This window comes from Balaenoptera musculus, chromosome 5 (assembly GCF_009873245.2).
Source record: "Balaenoptera musculus isolate JJ_BM4_2016_0621 chromosome 5, mBalMus1.pri.v3, whole genome shotgun sequence".
Taxonomy (NCBI): domain Eukaryota; kingdom Metazoa; phylum Chordata; class Mammalia; order Artiodactyla; family Balaenopteridae; genus Balaenoptera; species Balaenoptera musculus.
In genome coordinates, this window is record NC_045789.1 from 68,838,113 (window position 1) to 68,852,758 (window position 14,646).

Here is a 14,646-nt window from a genome sequence, read left to right on the forward strand (position 1 = left end):
CTTTCCCAATACTCCAATTAATCTGATCCATATATTCTCTTGTCAGCTCTAGACGCTTACTGCATTGTGTTTATGTTAATGATCTGGATTCTTCCCTGAGGTTGTGTACATTTTGGTTTGTAGAACTGTATAGGGCAAGTGTTGCAAACACATGCGAATCAGTGCCGTGCTCTACCACACATAGGTCCTTGAACTAGAATTTTCACACCTTTACAGATAGGAGAAAATATAGAATATTAATATATGCTTTAGCACTGTCAACCTGTTTATCTACTTATTCTGTATCAAGATAGTCATCTTGGGACTTCCCTGGTGGTGCAGTGGTTAAGAATCCGCCTGCCAATGCAGGGGACACGGGTTCGAGCCTTGGTCTGGGAGGATCCCACGTGCCGTGGAGCAACCAAACCTGTGCGCCACAACTACTGAGCCTGCGCTCTAGAGCCCGTGAGCCACAACTACTGAACCCACGCGCTGCATCTACTGAAGCCCACGTGCCTAGAGCCCGTGCACCGCAACTAGAGAAGCCACTGCAATGAGAAGCCCGCGCACCGCAACAAAGAGTAGACCCCGCTCGCCGCAACTAGAGAAAGCCCGCGCGCAGCAACGAAGACCCAACACAGCCAAAAAAAAAAAAAAAAAAAAAAAAAACATAGTCATCTTGTTTTCTCAGCAGCTGGTTATTCAAGGGCAGGGGCTGTGTTTTATCAAGTCAGAGTGAAGCTCAGAGAATGGCCACCTTTGCTCCCTAAGTTGACCCTTGACAGCATGGCTGCCGGGGTTGTGGGTAGTGTCTGGCCACTTTTTGCTTTTAGGGAAGAATTGCTGGTCTCTCTGCCTTCCTCTGTGTATGCAGAGTGCTGGCAGCCTGGGCCTTGGGCCTCCAGGCACACCTCTGTCTACAGGTTCCTCCAGGTTGACCTGGTTGGTGCCTCCCTTCCCCAGCCCAGCTCTTCCAGCTCCTTGGTTTCCACCCGACTCCACCCCTTCGTGGGATCCCCCTCCTAGGAAGAATCATCTTATTATTCAGGGCAGGGAGACTTGGTCCACAGAGTTGACAGGGCTGTTGATCCTCAGCCTGGTGCACAGATGCTCAGTAACTATCTGTTGATGACAGTGTCACTTGCTTCAGAGCCCTTACTGTGCTCTCCTATTATCCAGTTTACACAGGCAAAGTGGAGTAACTGAAGTTGAACCCAGATCAACCGCTGTGGAGGCTAGCCGCCTTGGTTGGATTAGGGTCATAAATTGGGCATTGGAGTCTGTTAGAAAGGAGTGAAATTGGTCCATGGTCACTGCCAGTTCTAAAATTACCCTGTCCCAGGTGATTATGCCGTGAGAATAGCTTTGTTAAAAAGAACCCCAGAGGAGAGAAGCTTAGTAGTTGGCTTCACCTCCAAACTTGCCTCCACCTAGACTTGCCTTTGCATCTTTGCCCTAGCTCAACCTGTCCTTCCTTGGATTGGATTATAACTATTAACTTTCCCACTATATTTGACTGCTCAGAGCTCAGATGATCACAGCTACATGGTGTAGATGTAGAAAGTGACATTTTCTTTTCTTTTTATATTATTATTTATTTATTTTTGGTTGCATCAGGTCTTAGTTGTGGCATGCGGGATCTTCCTTGCGGCATGTGGGCTTCTCTCTAGTTGTGGTGCGCAAGCTCCAGGGCGCTTGGGCTCTGTAGTTGTGGCATGCGGGTTCCAGAGCACGTGGGCTCTGCAGTTCGCGGCACACGAGCTCAGTGGTTGTGGCATGTGGGCTTAGTTGTCCCGCGGCATGTGGGATCTTAGTTCCCTGACCAGGGATCGAACTCGAGTCCCCTGCATTGGAAGGTGGATTCTTTACCACTGGACCACCTGGGAAGTCCCTGACATTTTTTTGTTTGTTTGTTTAGGGAAAACAAGGATGGAATTTTCCCAAATTGTTATTAGGGAAACAAAGCAAAAGCAAAAAAAAAAAAAAAAAAGAAAGGGCATAGAAGTCAATATGATTTTTGTTTTGTTCTTTTCTTTTCTTCTTTTTTTTTTTTTAGTTTTAAACCTTTAATCCAAGTTGCATTTTTCCCTCTCCAGAAACAAACACTTGTGATTCTTCGAGTTGGTTATTTTGGTATTTATTGCTTGTAAGTGATACTTGTAATTTTTCAGTTTGAAGCATTATCTGTTGACTTCCTGCTGTGGAAGATGATGACTTGGCTCTCTTCTTCTAACCCCCAGCCTAACCACAGCTTCCCTATTTTCCCATCCTTGCAATAGTTAAACAGTAATTTTGGTTAGATCAATATTCATAGCCAAGCCAAGCCAAGCACAACTTTTTCTTTTCCTCGGAGTCAGTAATTGCTTTGTTTGTTCACTGGCTTAGTTTTTTATGTACTCATCATTAATTCAACCCAAAACTTTTGACCAGTTTTCTAATTCTTACCTCAGATGAGTCTGGTATTCTGTCAATTTCATTTTCCCCAAAGAAACTGTCCCTGAGCCTCCTGGCTTGCTCTAGTCTGGACTGGTTGCCCTCTACACATGGGGCACAGATGTCACCCTGAGGACCTCCCTTTGTCATCCTGGGGGGGATCTCCATCATTTCTCTCTGTATTGGATCTCCTGTTACCTGTAGTACATGCCTTTCTCTTTCCTGTAGACTCCTTTTTTTTTTGATATAGCCCATTCTCAAGGAATTTTCTGGTAAAGGATGCACAGGATGTCTGTTTTCCTTCCTATTTATTTTATCTATTCATATTTTTTCTATTCATTTTTCTTTTTTTAAAAAATCATCCTTTTTGTTTATTTATTTATTTATTTATTGCTGCATCGGGTCTTAGTTGTGGCACATGGGAATTTTCGTTGCGGCACATGGGCTTCTCTCTAGTTGTGGAGCTTGGGCTTCTCTAGTTGTGATGTGTGGGCTCCAGAGCGTGTAGGCTCTGTAGTTTGCAGCGTGTGGGCTCTCTAGCTGTGGCTTGCGGGCTTAGTTGCCCTGTGGCATGTGGGACCTTAGTTACCCGACCAAGGATCAAACCTGCGTCCCCTGAATTGGAAGACGGATTCTTAACCACTGGACCACCAGGGAAGTCCCTCATTTTTCAGTAAGTGCCTGAAAATATCTGTTTTCCACAACAATTGATAGTTTGTCTGAGTGTAGACTTCTAGGATGGAAAATTTGAAGGCATTGTTCCATCACCTTCTAGCTTGTGTTGCTGTTGAGAAATTCAGAATTGTTCTGATTCCTTAATTTTTGCCTATAACCTGTCTACAGGTTACAAACCTGCTGTGTCCTTTGTGGAAGTTTGTAGAATTTTCTCTTGGCCTCCACAATCTTGGAGTTTTCATAATGTGTGCTATGGTATGAGTCTGTTTTCATCTATTGTGCTGGGTTCTTTCAATCCAGAAATCTACATCTTTCAGTTTGGGAAATTTTCTTGAGTTATCTCATTGATAATTTCCTCCTCTCTATTTTGTGATGTCTCTTTCAGAAACTTATTGTTCAGATTCTAGATATTTTGGGCTGTATACTAGATATTTTCTTACCTGGAAAGTTTTTTCCTTTGTGCATAGACTCAGTTTCCCCAAGTTGCTATTGTCTGTTTATTTGTTTTAGGTCTCTACATTTCATGTTAGAGGCTTTCCTTGTATTTCTGATACCCTAGGTTGTCTACTCACATCTGAGTGGGGGATTAAAAAGCTTGTTGGCTGGGAACTTAACTGTTGGGTGATTTGTCTGAGTCTTTTTTTTTTTTTTTTTAATTTTTATTTATTTATTTATTTGGCTGTGTTGGGCCTTCGTTTCTGTGCGAGGGCTTTCTCTAGTTGCGGCGAGCGGGGGCCACTCTTCATCGCGGTGCGCGGGCCTCTCACTATCGCGGCCTCTCTTGTTGCGGAGCACAGGCTCCAGACGCGCAGGCTCAGTAATTGCGGCTCACGGGCCCAGTTGCTCCACGGCATGTGGGATCTTCCCAGACCAGGGCTGGAACCCGTGTCCCCTGCATTGGCAGGCAGACTCCCAACCACTGCGCCACCAGGGAAGCCCCGGCTGAGTCTTTTATTTGGGGAAATTTTGATGTTAGTACCTCTTGGGCTGGTGAGGGCCCTCAGAAAAAGCTCTTCCAGTCTTTTTCCTGGGCGGTGGGAAGAGCCTGGCTGCCAGGGATCTGGGAACGAGGCAGAGAAGAAGGCTGAATGTCTCAGCATCTGCATGTTCATATCACCTCTCCACGGTATTTCCAGTAAAACACCTGAGCTGTGCCTGACATACTCCAATCCAGAGACTTTCTCTTTTTCACCCTCTCTGGGGTAGTTATATGTTCATGTAATTCCTCTCGGGGAGCGGGGTAGGGAAGAAACTCCAGGTGTTTTTGCTGGGGTAGAGAAGGGGCCATCACCTAACTGCTCAGAGTGGCTGGAGGGACCTGGGAGATCCAGGTGCTTTCCAAGGAGGCTTTCAATTTTTATTTTATTTTAGATCAGCCCCCGTCCCCCCACTCCCCACAGAGAGTCCAACTGCCTTTAATTATTTAGCATTTCGAGATTCCGTGGTATAAATCAGGTTGTTTCTTGGCTTCCCCTCACCCCACCTAAATGTTTTTACTGTTGTCTCTTCTTTCATTCTCCCCATCCTTGTGGGTTTATCCCTTTACTGTCATTTTATTGGGCTTTCAGGAGGGAGAGAAAGTAGAGAGTTTTGTTTCATTTTGTTCATTACTACTCCTTAGGGCCTGGAGTATAGCTTTCTTAACCAACCTCTGCTGAGAGATTAGTGTGGTTCAGCCATGGCAGTTTGCTGCCATTTTCCCTGCCTTTACCCAGCAGAGTTGGGGCCCCAGATTCCTTCCTATACCACTCTAAGCGTCCACTACCAATTCATTACAGTGGTCTTGGGAGGCAGAACCTCTCTGCAGCCCTAGCCTGATGCTGTATAGCTTGCTGGTCGTAGAGCCCTGGTTCCCACTTCTCAAATTCACCTCGTCTGGGAGGACTCATTCTGTCACCTTGGCCTCTGAACGTTTTACCTTTCCGTGAAGCTCAGCTTCTGTAAATCTAATGTTTTAGGCTGAACGGTGGGCCTGGTGTCATTGGTGGCCATGTGGCCCCAATGGAAATTATCGTTATTTCCTTCTGGAGGCGTTTATCACACAGTTGCCTTCCCAGCAGCAGAATCCTGTCTTCCCATTTCAAAGCTCATGCCCTTCTTGGAGTGTGCACCAAGTTCCTGTTCCTGGCTGGGCTGAGCAGAGATGACTGACCTACCCTGCTCCTCGTGGATGATCACAACTTTCCAACCCTGTTTAACCAGTTGAGTCATTCTTCAGGCTTCCTTAATGCACTGTGACCTTCCAGCTTTCTTTCATTCTTCCAGCATGACTTTCTGCTTATACACAGAGGAATGGTGGCAAGAGTCAGCTTCCGCTGAAGTAGGAAGAGTGTTGTTTCCACACCATCTTATCTGGCCAGAAAAAGCAAAGCTCTATACTCTCATGATGGCAGCTATGCATTGGGAATCCAGAAAATACCAGTGCTGGCAATTGCTACAGTGGAGCAGATACCGTAGTCATTCTGAAGGAGGACAGCGCAGGATAGATGGTTAGAAAACACTTATTCAGCTGGACCTACCGGGTACCATTATGAACAACAGTTTGGCCAGTGGGAATATCTGCAGTGCTCATTCCTCCCTCTGTGCTTCCACAGGCATCCTTCCCTTTTCTAAACAGAACCTTTGAAGTCATTGCAACCTCTTTTTCCAAGCAGTATAGTTTTTCTCTAATGTGCTAAGTAATTCACGTAAGTTCTTTTTGTCTTCTCAGCTGAATTGTGAACTCTTCCAGGGAAGAGCACATGCCTAGTAAATACTAGATCATTGTACCAGATGAATTTTCCAGATAGTTGTGGACAGTTGGCAGTTAAAAAAAAAAAAAAAAAGTATATATATATATGGTCATAATTATCCAAGTTGTATCCGGTAGTCTAAATTCACTAAATTCTTTTTTAAATTTTGTTTATTATTATTTTTTAAAATTTATTTGTTTATTTTTGGCTGCATTGGGTCTTTGTTGTTGCGTGCGGGCTTTTCTCTAGTTGCGGCGAGTGGGGGCTACTCTTCATTGCGGTGCACAGGCTTCTCATTGCGGTGGCTTCTCCTGTTGCAGAGCATGGGCTCTAGGCACCCAGGCTTCAGTAGTTGTGGCACGCAGGCTCAGTAGTTGTGGCTCGTGGGCTCTAGAGCGCTGGCTCAGTAGTTTTGGCACACGGGCTTAGTTGCTCCGTGGCATGTGGGATCTTCCCGGACCAGGGCTCGAACCCATGTCCCCTGCATTGGCAGGTGGATTCTTAACCACTGTGCCACCAGAGAAGCCCTAAATTCACTAAATTCTTGATTAGGCTTTCACTTCTCTTTGGCTGTATAGACTGAAGCCATAGACTATTATTCAATTTAAGTGTTCCCAAGTGTATTGTTTTTCATATTATTTAGAAATAATCCTCATTGAAAACATCCTTGAAAGGACAACATTAATTGTACTTATTGTTATTTTTCACCCATATATTTCTTCTTAGCATAGTCTTGTGATTGTCTTGATTTTTATGGCTAAGAAGAGTGGATTTGGAAGAGGGAGGGAGGTGTGTGCGGATTAGTTTTCTAGTCTGCTAAGTGTTACGTTTCTAAAAGAGGAAGATGTCTTTGAGTTTCAGCAATATTAGATATATTTTCCCTTTCGTAACTACATGCCATTTATTTTTTAAGGTTGAGAGCTTTGGAAATGCTTAGCTATAGAGTATCAAAATGAAAGACTTTAAATTGTCATATACTACATGAAATGCTTATAAAGTAGAACTCCTCATCAAATATCCTACTCCCTGTACCTTTAAGTTTTTTGAAGTTCTAGCCTGATTTAACGGGGAAAACTTTTCATGTCTTCTCTTTATCCTGAAAAGAGTTCCAGCAGTGTCTTTCTGTTAGCTATTTTCTTAGAAACTGTGATGTCCTCATGTATCTCCCAGTATTAGGTTTCAACCACAACTTGTGAGAGCTCCACATGACTACCCCCAAAAATAAATCGTGGGTTTTTTTCCCTACAAAGTAGTGATTTCAAAGTTTATTTTTCTGCAAATATAATTTAAGCATGCAGTAAAGTTAGTTTTTACCATTGGGGTTATTTTTGTTTCACAGAAGGCAGTTGGCTTTCTTTTTTTATTTTCCTGCTTTGAGTGCTAAAAATGCTTGATCCTTTAACCATGCAGAGAAACAGAAATACAATTTAACTGAGTTATGAATGCTGTTATATATGTAAATTCATGAATGCTTTTTACTTTTTTTCTTTTTTAAGTATTGTCAACTAATTTGTCACATATTTAAACCAGTTATAGAAGCACTGCATTAAATAATTCTTGTTCATAGGTTCTGGAATCATAGCTGGAGGTTTTCGGGGCTCAGAGCTGGTGATGCAACCCCCTTTCCTCCCCCAGACAAAGGATAGAACTCTGCCTGCCACTGCAATTCCCCAGCTCTCAGTGTGCTCTTTGGACTCTCCCTGCCATCATTAAAAAAAAAAGTCATTTTATAGAAATTTATTTATTCTTTGTTAAAAAATTGAAACAATACTGAAGCTTACAAAAAAGAGATTAAAGATGACCCCAAAACTATTCCAGAGAGGCTCTTGGTGAACCCCCTCTCCATCATCTTTATCATCATTTGACTTTCTACAAATCTTTAGCACCTTTCTAGAAGATAATTAACCTAAGGAGCATTATGTGCAACCGTTTATGTAACTCCAAATTCTATAATGTTTATATCTATATAATCTTTATATAAATATATATATATATATATATACACACACGTATATACACATACACACACACATATATATATATACACACACTTTATGAGGTTATAATTAGTTCAGGCATAATGTTCTTTGGTAACAATATTCCAAATAGACATTTTCTTGTAAAAAAAATTGCCATTTTTAATAGCTTGGTGACAGTCTGTCATGTTAATATACAATGGTATTTTGAACCACACCCCAGTTGTTGGACATATGTTTTTTTGTTTGTTTGTTTTTGTTTTTAAGTAAGTAGTGTTGCTTTGCTATATGTTTTTCCCTTTTGGGGATTGTTTCCTTGGGAAATATTTTTCAAAATACCACTCTGGGATTAAAGGATTTCTTGTTTCTGTTAATGTCAGAAGGACACAAAATAATAATTTGAAAAATTATGGCTATATAAAGTTATATAAAGTTTCCATTACCTCTTTTTTGACCTTTTGGATCCACAGTATCTCCTTTATGTGAAGACATAAGGTTTATTTGGAGTTACTGAGGCCATGCCATGTATCTGACCAGTTGTAGGTCAGATAATAAAGCCCGAGTAACCTGACAGTTTCATTTGCAGAGGCTGTGTTCTTTTGATAAATGTCTATAGCCTCATTTTATTTTGTTGGATGTGTGATAGGAAAAGTTTCCAGGGATCAGTAACAAAATGTGGAGAAATTGTTATGGTATCTGTGAAACTACATTTGCCCTTAGTACCTGGTCTAGGGTTCATGACCCTTTCTGTAAGCAGGGGAAGGCATTATGCGTTCAGTAGGGAATATCAACTCTCCCACCCATTTCCCCATTCCTGGACTGCATGAGGAAGTAGGAGGGGCAGGGCAACCAGTAACTGGAGAGAATTTTGCAGTAATGTAGTTTCTTGATAAAGAACTAGAGCAGAGTGAAATTCCTATTCAGGTTTTCCCCCTGACATCTTTCTGACTAATGTTTAAAGCCTGGGCTAGATTTTTAAGTTAGCTATTGAGTGGTATTGTGTTCCCATGCCTTAGGTTTTCCATCTATTAAACAAAGCATAATGACACCTAATTAACAGTCCACTTCAGAACTATTCATGGCCTAATGCTTGTAAAGGACTTTGAGCTTTTCCTAGAGTGTTTTATATACATTCATGAGTAATGAGATGGCTTGCTCTATTTAGCAAAGGGCATCTATATTATGCCCATTTTATAGATGAGAAAAGTGAGCCTCACAGAGGATAATGGCTTGTTGAGAATCAGACGGAAGATTTAATGTAATGTCTGTGGAATTTTTCTTGGACTTTGTGGAACAAGTGGAATCTAAAATAAATTCTGCACAAGTGTATGTGTTGGGAAAATGGATTTTACAGTTTTTAAACAGATAAAACCTTTTGGGGGGATAGGTTACTCCTTTGTAAGGAGGAATCATGTTTGACAAATTCACTAGAGTTCTTGAAGAACTTTAAATGATTATGGAAGCTAGGGATAAACTGTGATTTTCCAAGTGTTTTTGAAAAGACTCCACACAAAGGCTATTAAATAAATTGAGTCAGTGGGAGGCTGGGAGAAATGTTTTTAAAAGTCAGGAATAGGGAGGGGACTGGAAGACAGAACAAAGGTTTAGCATAGATGGGCATTTCTCAGGTTACAAACGTGAGTAAACTATTTATTACTATTTTTAAAATAAAACATGTAGAAGAGGGAGTACACAGTGTAAACTCCAAGTTTACAGTCAACACAAACCTTTTGGGACATTAAAAAGCAAATTGCTGGTCTCAAGTTTATGCAAAATGGCAGGGAAGAGGTAAAGAATGCATTTAGGTAAAATGAATCCATCTGTACATGCAGATGGACGTTCTGGTTTTTACTCAAGAAAGAGATTCAGATATTACTATAAACTCTTAACTGAAGACATTGATTCAGTGTAGGATTTGGAACAAAAAAGCTAGTTAAATCTTAGCTGTTGTTACACACAATTCAGAAATGCCACCTTACCCATTTTCATGATTCTTCAACATCTAAGATAGTTTCATCAATGTACCTTAAAAACATAATGCACTTAGAAAAAAGCCAACATGTTAATCAGCAGCATAGAGGATTGAGTAAAGTAGACTCCTGTCCAACTCTTTGGTCTAGAAAGATAAATGCTGAGGAGACATGTGGACAGGGTGTGCCCTCTTATACCATGGCAACCTGAGCTCCATGGTACAGGGAGACCATTCATTTGCACCTTCTTTATTACCAAATAATGCCCCAGTGGCCCCCCAATAGTTAGTTGAGCACATAAGATGTGCTAGGCTCCATGCTAAACTCTTTACATTGGATTATCTCATTTAATCCTCCCAACAACCCTATAAAGTGGGCAAGATTATTTTAAGCATTTTACAGATGAGGAGCCTGAGGCTCAGGGAGATTCAGGGGAATTTGGTTAGATGGTGGAGCCAGAGTTCAGAACAATACAGTCCGACTCCAGAGTGTACTCTGATAGCTCTCCTGAGCTATCCACACTGAACTACCCTCTTCCCCTCTCCTTCTGTTATTTTCCTTCCTGGTCAACAGAGTTGGACAACCTAGAAGAAAACATAAAGGTCTGCTTCAAACAAAACCAAAAGCAACCAGTTCTTCTGGGTATCATTCCATCCTCCTTAGTACTAGGGATCCTAAGGTGTCTTCAGAGCAGCACTGGTGAATAGAAATATTCTGTGAGTCAGACATGTAATTTAAAAGTTTCTAGTTGCCACATTAAAAAAAAGCAAAACGCAACAAGTGAAATTAATCATAATAGTATATTTTGTGTAGCCCAATATTTAAAAAATATTATAATTTCACCATGTAATCATATAAAAATTATTAATGAGATACCAGAAACAACTCAGGCGCTTGATATGCGCGATACAATACAGTATAATACAATGCAATACAATGCAATTCAATAGAATATCTTATGCAGTGCAATGGATAAAGTAAAATGTAGTCCTACCAAACAAAGTTAATGGAAACATATTTACACCACTTCAGTTTTAAATTTTAAATTAAAATTAATTAAAATGAAATAAAATTAAAAAAAATTAGTCCTCAGTTGTACTAGCCACATATCAAATGCTTAATAGCTATTTGTGATGAGTGGCTACCATATTGAATGGAGCAGCTCCATAGCAAAAGTTATTCTCTGTCTCCAAAGGCCTGGGGACTCCCAGATTCTCCATCCCCACCCTATCCCTTGACCCCTCTCAGCCCCCATGTCATCTTCCCTGCCTACCATGTACAGTTGTGCAGGTTATACACTGCAAAACTCTGGGATGTCATTCACATGGAAGATCTAGTAGATTTGTTTACTGTGACAGTTTTTTGGAAGATGGAAGTAAACTTTCTAAAGGAAGAGACACTTTTTCCTAGTTCATGCAAAGGCATTTTTTTTGAGGGGGAGGAGGCTGTGACTGTAGTCCTTTTATACCTTCCTAGCATTCCAGCAGTTGGCCTCAGGCATCATTCTCTTGTATGCTCAGCGCTTTTCCAGTGCCTACAGCCTATGGCTGAAAGTAAGGAAGCAGATTCAGTCAACTTCTCCTCCCCGCAAAATAACGTCATGAAGCCATAGTCATTTTTCATGGTAGGTTACCTTGGAGCCATGTGTCTTATTCATAATTGTATCCCCAGTGCCTGGCACATAATAGGTACTCAACACATTTATTGATTTGAATTGTCATCTTAGAGTTCATTCAGGGCCCCTGTATTGTATTCTGAGTTGAGCTTAATGAATCTTGACCCAGGGCTGATTTATCCAAGTGCTGACTTGGCTCTCTCTTTCACCGAGTCACAGCTCACACTGCAAGCTCACCCTTGTTCTAAATAATAATTGTCATGATTGTTATTATTACTAATAATAGCTACCATTTATTGATCACTTTATGTCAAGCATTGTGCTTAGCAGTTTATGTGCATTATATCATTTAATCTTTCCAAACAGCTCTAGAAGGTAGGTACTATTCTATTTTATAAGGAGGAAACTGAGGTGCTGAGAAATTAAGTAATTTACCTGAGGTCACCCAGCTAGCAAGTGTCAAAGCTGAAATTTAAAACCAGTTCTGTCTGACTTCAAAGCCCTTCTGTGCTTAAGCAACAAGACTGGGCTTCTTTTTTTGGTATCTGGGGCCTGACTGACAAGTGACCACGCTGTCTATAGTAGACTTATTATTTGTTTGCCCAGACTTCCTTCCTCTGGGGAACATCTCTGTCCACAATCCATGTGGTTTGGGTGGGGTTGACACCAATGCCAGGGATGGTCATGTGACTCAGCTTTGGCCAATCTGAGAAGTGCCTTGTTCATCTGACCAAGTGATTGGTTCAGGGGTGAGCACATGACCCAGGCTCACTCAAATCAGGCTCCTTTTCTGCTCCAGTTTAGGAAAGGAGTCAATCTTTTCCTCTGGGATTTTTTGGCTGCTGGAGTGATGTAGCCTAGAGCTCCTGGTGGCTATCTTTCCACTATATGGAGGAAGTTATATGAAGTAGGACAGAATGAACGAGGCTGGCATGCAGTGAGAAGTAGCACTGAGTGGTGGTGAGAGCACAGACAGCATCGTTTGAACCCCAGGATTCAGATGTGTCTGAAGCTTCCGGGACTTCTTGGTTATGTGAGCTAATACATTCCTTTTGCTGTTGTTGTGTGCCTAAATCTAGTTATTTGCAATTGAAAACCCTGCCTAATAGACAGACTTTTCAGAAGATATTTTTGTCTTGCATTCCCCATTGCCATTCTCTGTCTATCGTTTGGATGAGCTCACTAGATCTTGGGCCTTGGTGCCTACTGTTGTCTGCCCCGTGCCTGGAGATCTTTTTTTTTTTTTTAATTTTTATTTATTTATTTATTTATTTATGGCTGTGTTGGATCTTCGTTTCTGTGTGAGTGCTTTCTCTAGTTGCGGCAAGCGGGGACCACTCTTCATTGCAGTGCGCGGGCCTCTCACTATCGCGGCCTCTCTTGTTGCGGAGCACAGGCTCCAGACGCGCAGGCTCAGTAGTTGTGGCTCACGGGCCTAGTTGCTCCGCGGCATGTGGGATCTTCCCAGACCAGGGCTCGAACCCGTGTCCCCTGCATTGGCAGGCAGATTCTCAACCATTGTGACACCAGGGAAGCCCCGATCTTTGATCCCTGTAAACTCTGTACATGTTCAGCTTGCTTCTTCCCTTTCTGGTCTATGAGCCCTTCCCTAGTGAAGGGAGATACCACACCCAACCCAATCCCTCCCTGATACTCCCCCCAACCCGCTACCCCCATGGCATAGCCCACTCATAGGGATAAGGATTGTGCCATGAGTGGAACATTAGGGAAATCTGTTCTTTGCAGACATTAGAAAAATTACTCATCAACGTACTTTTGAATGTTGATCAAAGACTGTTGAATTCTTAACTCATCTGGCCCCTGACACTGTCTGGGATCTCAGCCAGTTTAGGTTAAGGCATCGCCTCTTATCCCCAGTTTTCTTGGCTCCCAGCCTTTCTGGTCAGCTGTCTTCTTATGTACTCTCAACTGCCCTGTGATTCTGAGCTTCCATCCTTCTACTGGCTTCCTTCCCAAATCTTTCCGGTGGCCCTCTGAGGGCATTGTTCCATTGTGAATCAGCATTCCCACACCCCAGCCATCTCACAGAGTGAAAACACTCCCGTTTCTGCAGCTCTCTCTGCTGTAGCCTTCTCTTGGCTTCCCTTTGCTGCTTCCAGGTCATGCCACAACCCTTTCTCCTTTAGCGTTCAAGCCATTCATGCAAATACCCTTCTGGTTTCTCCTTTTGTCACCAACCTCTTGGTCATTCTGCTTGATAGACTCACCTGGTTCATGGTCTTCTCTTCCAGCTCTGCCATCTCTGCATTCATATGTACAACTAACTTTCTGTATCTGTGATAAGTTGTGCAGTAGCCTTGAGGTAGTTAAAAGGAGTAGCTAATTGTGGCCAGAGTGGGATATAAGGGAGACTTCATAAAAGAGATTACCTATGATCAGGACCTTAAAAAATGAGTAGGATTTCAACAGGTGCTCTTCTAGGCGGAGAGAACAACTCAAACAAAGGCATGGGGATGTGAAAATATTTAGTTGCTTGAGCTCTTGGAAATAAATGGTAGGATGGGAAGAGGGAACCCAGATGGGATTTGACATGATTATATGTACTTAAGATTAAGGAATAACCCTAAGGAGGATCCAGCGTGGAGAATGCAAGCGAAGGACCAGCCTTTATTATTTTTTATTTATAGTTTTTTAAAAAATTAATTAGTTTATTTTTGGCTGCGCTGGGTCTTCGTTGCTGCACGCGGGCTTTCTCTAGTTGCGGCGAGCAAGGGCTACTCTTCGTTGTGGTGCACAGGCTTCTCATTGCAGTGGCTTCTCTTGTTGCGGAGCATGGGCTCTAGGCGCGTGGGCTCGGTAGTTGTGGCATGCGGGCTTCAGTAGTTGTGGTTCGCGGGCTCTAGAGCACAGTCTCAGTAGTTGTGGCGCACAGGCTTAGTTGCTCTGCAGCATGTGGGATCTTCCCGGACCAGGGCTCAAACCTGTGTTCCCTGCATTGGCAGACAGATTCTTAACCACTGCACCACCAAGGAAGTCCCCACCAGCCTTTATTGTTAAAGGGAGAAGTACTTTGAAGTTTTCAGGCATAGGAGGATATTGTAAATTACAAGACTGAAACTCCGTTGGGTTGATTATAAAAAGGAGAAGAGGAGTAATTAAAGCAGTTGAAGAAGTCCATAATAAGACTGAGGATGAAGAGAGAAGGGATAGTGGAAGAAAAGGTGGGAGGATTTGCAGAGCATACTGGTTATGAGGGTGCAGGGAGCAGGGCAGAGAAACCAGGCAGGACATCTGCTGCTTAGGAG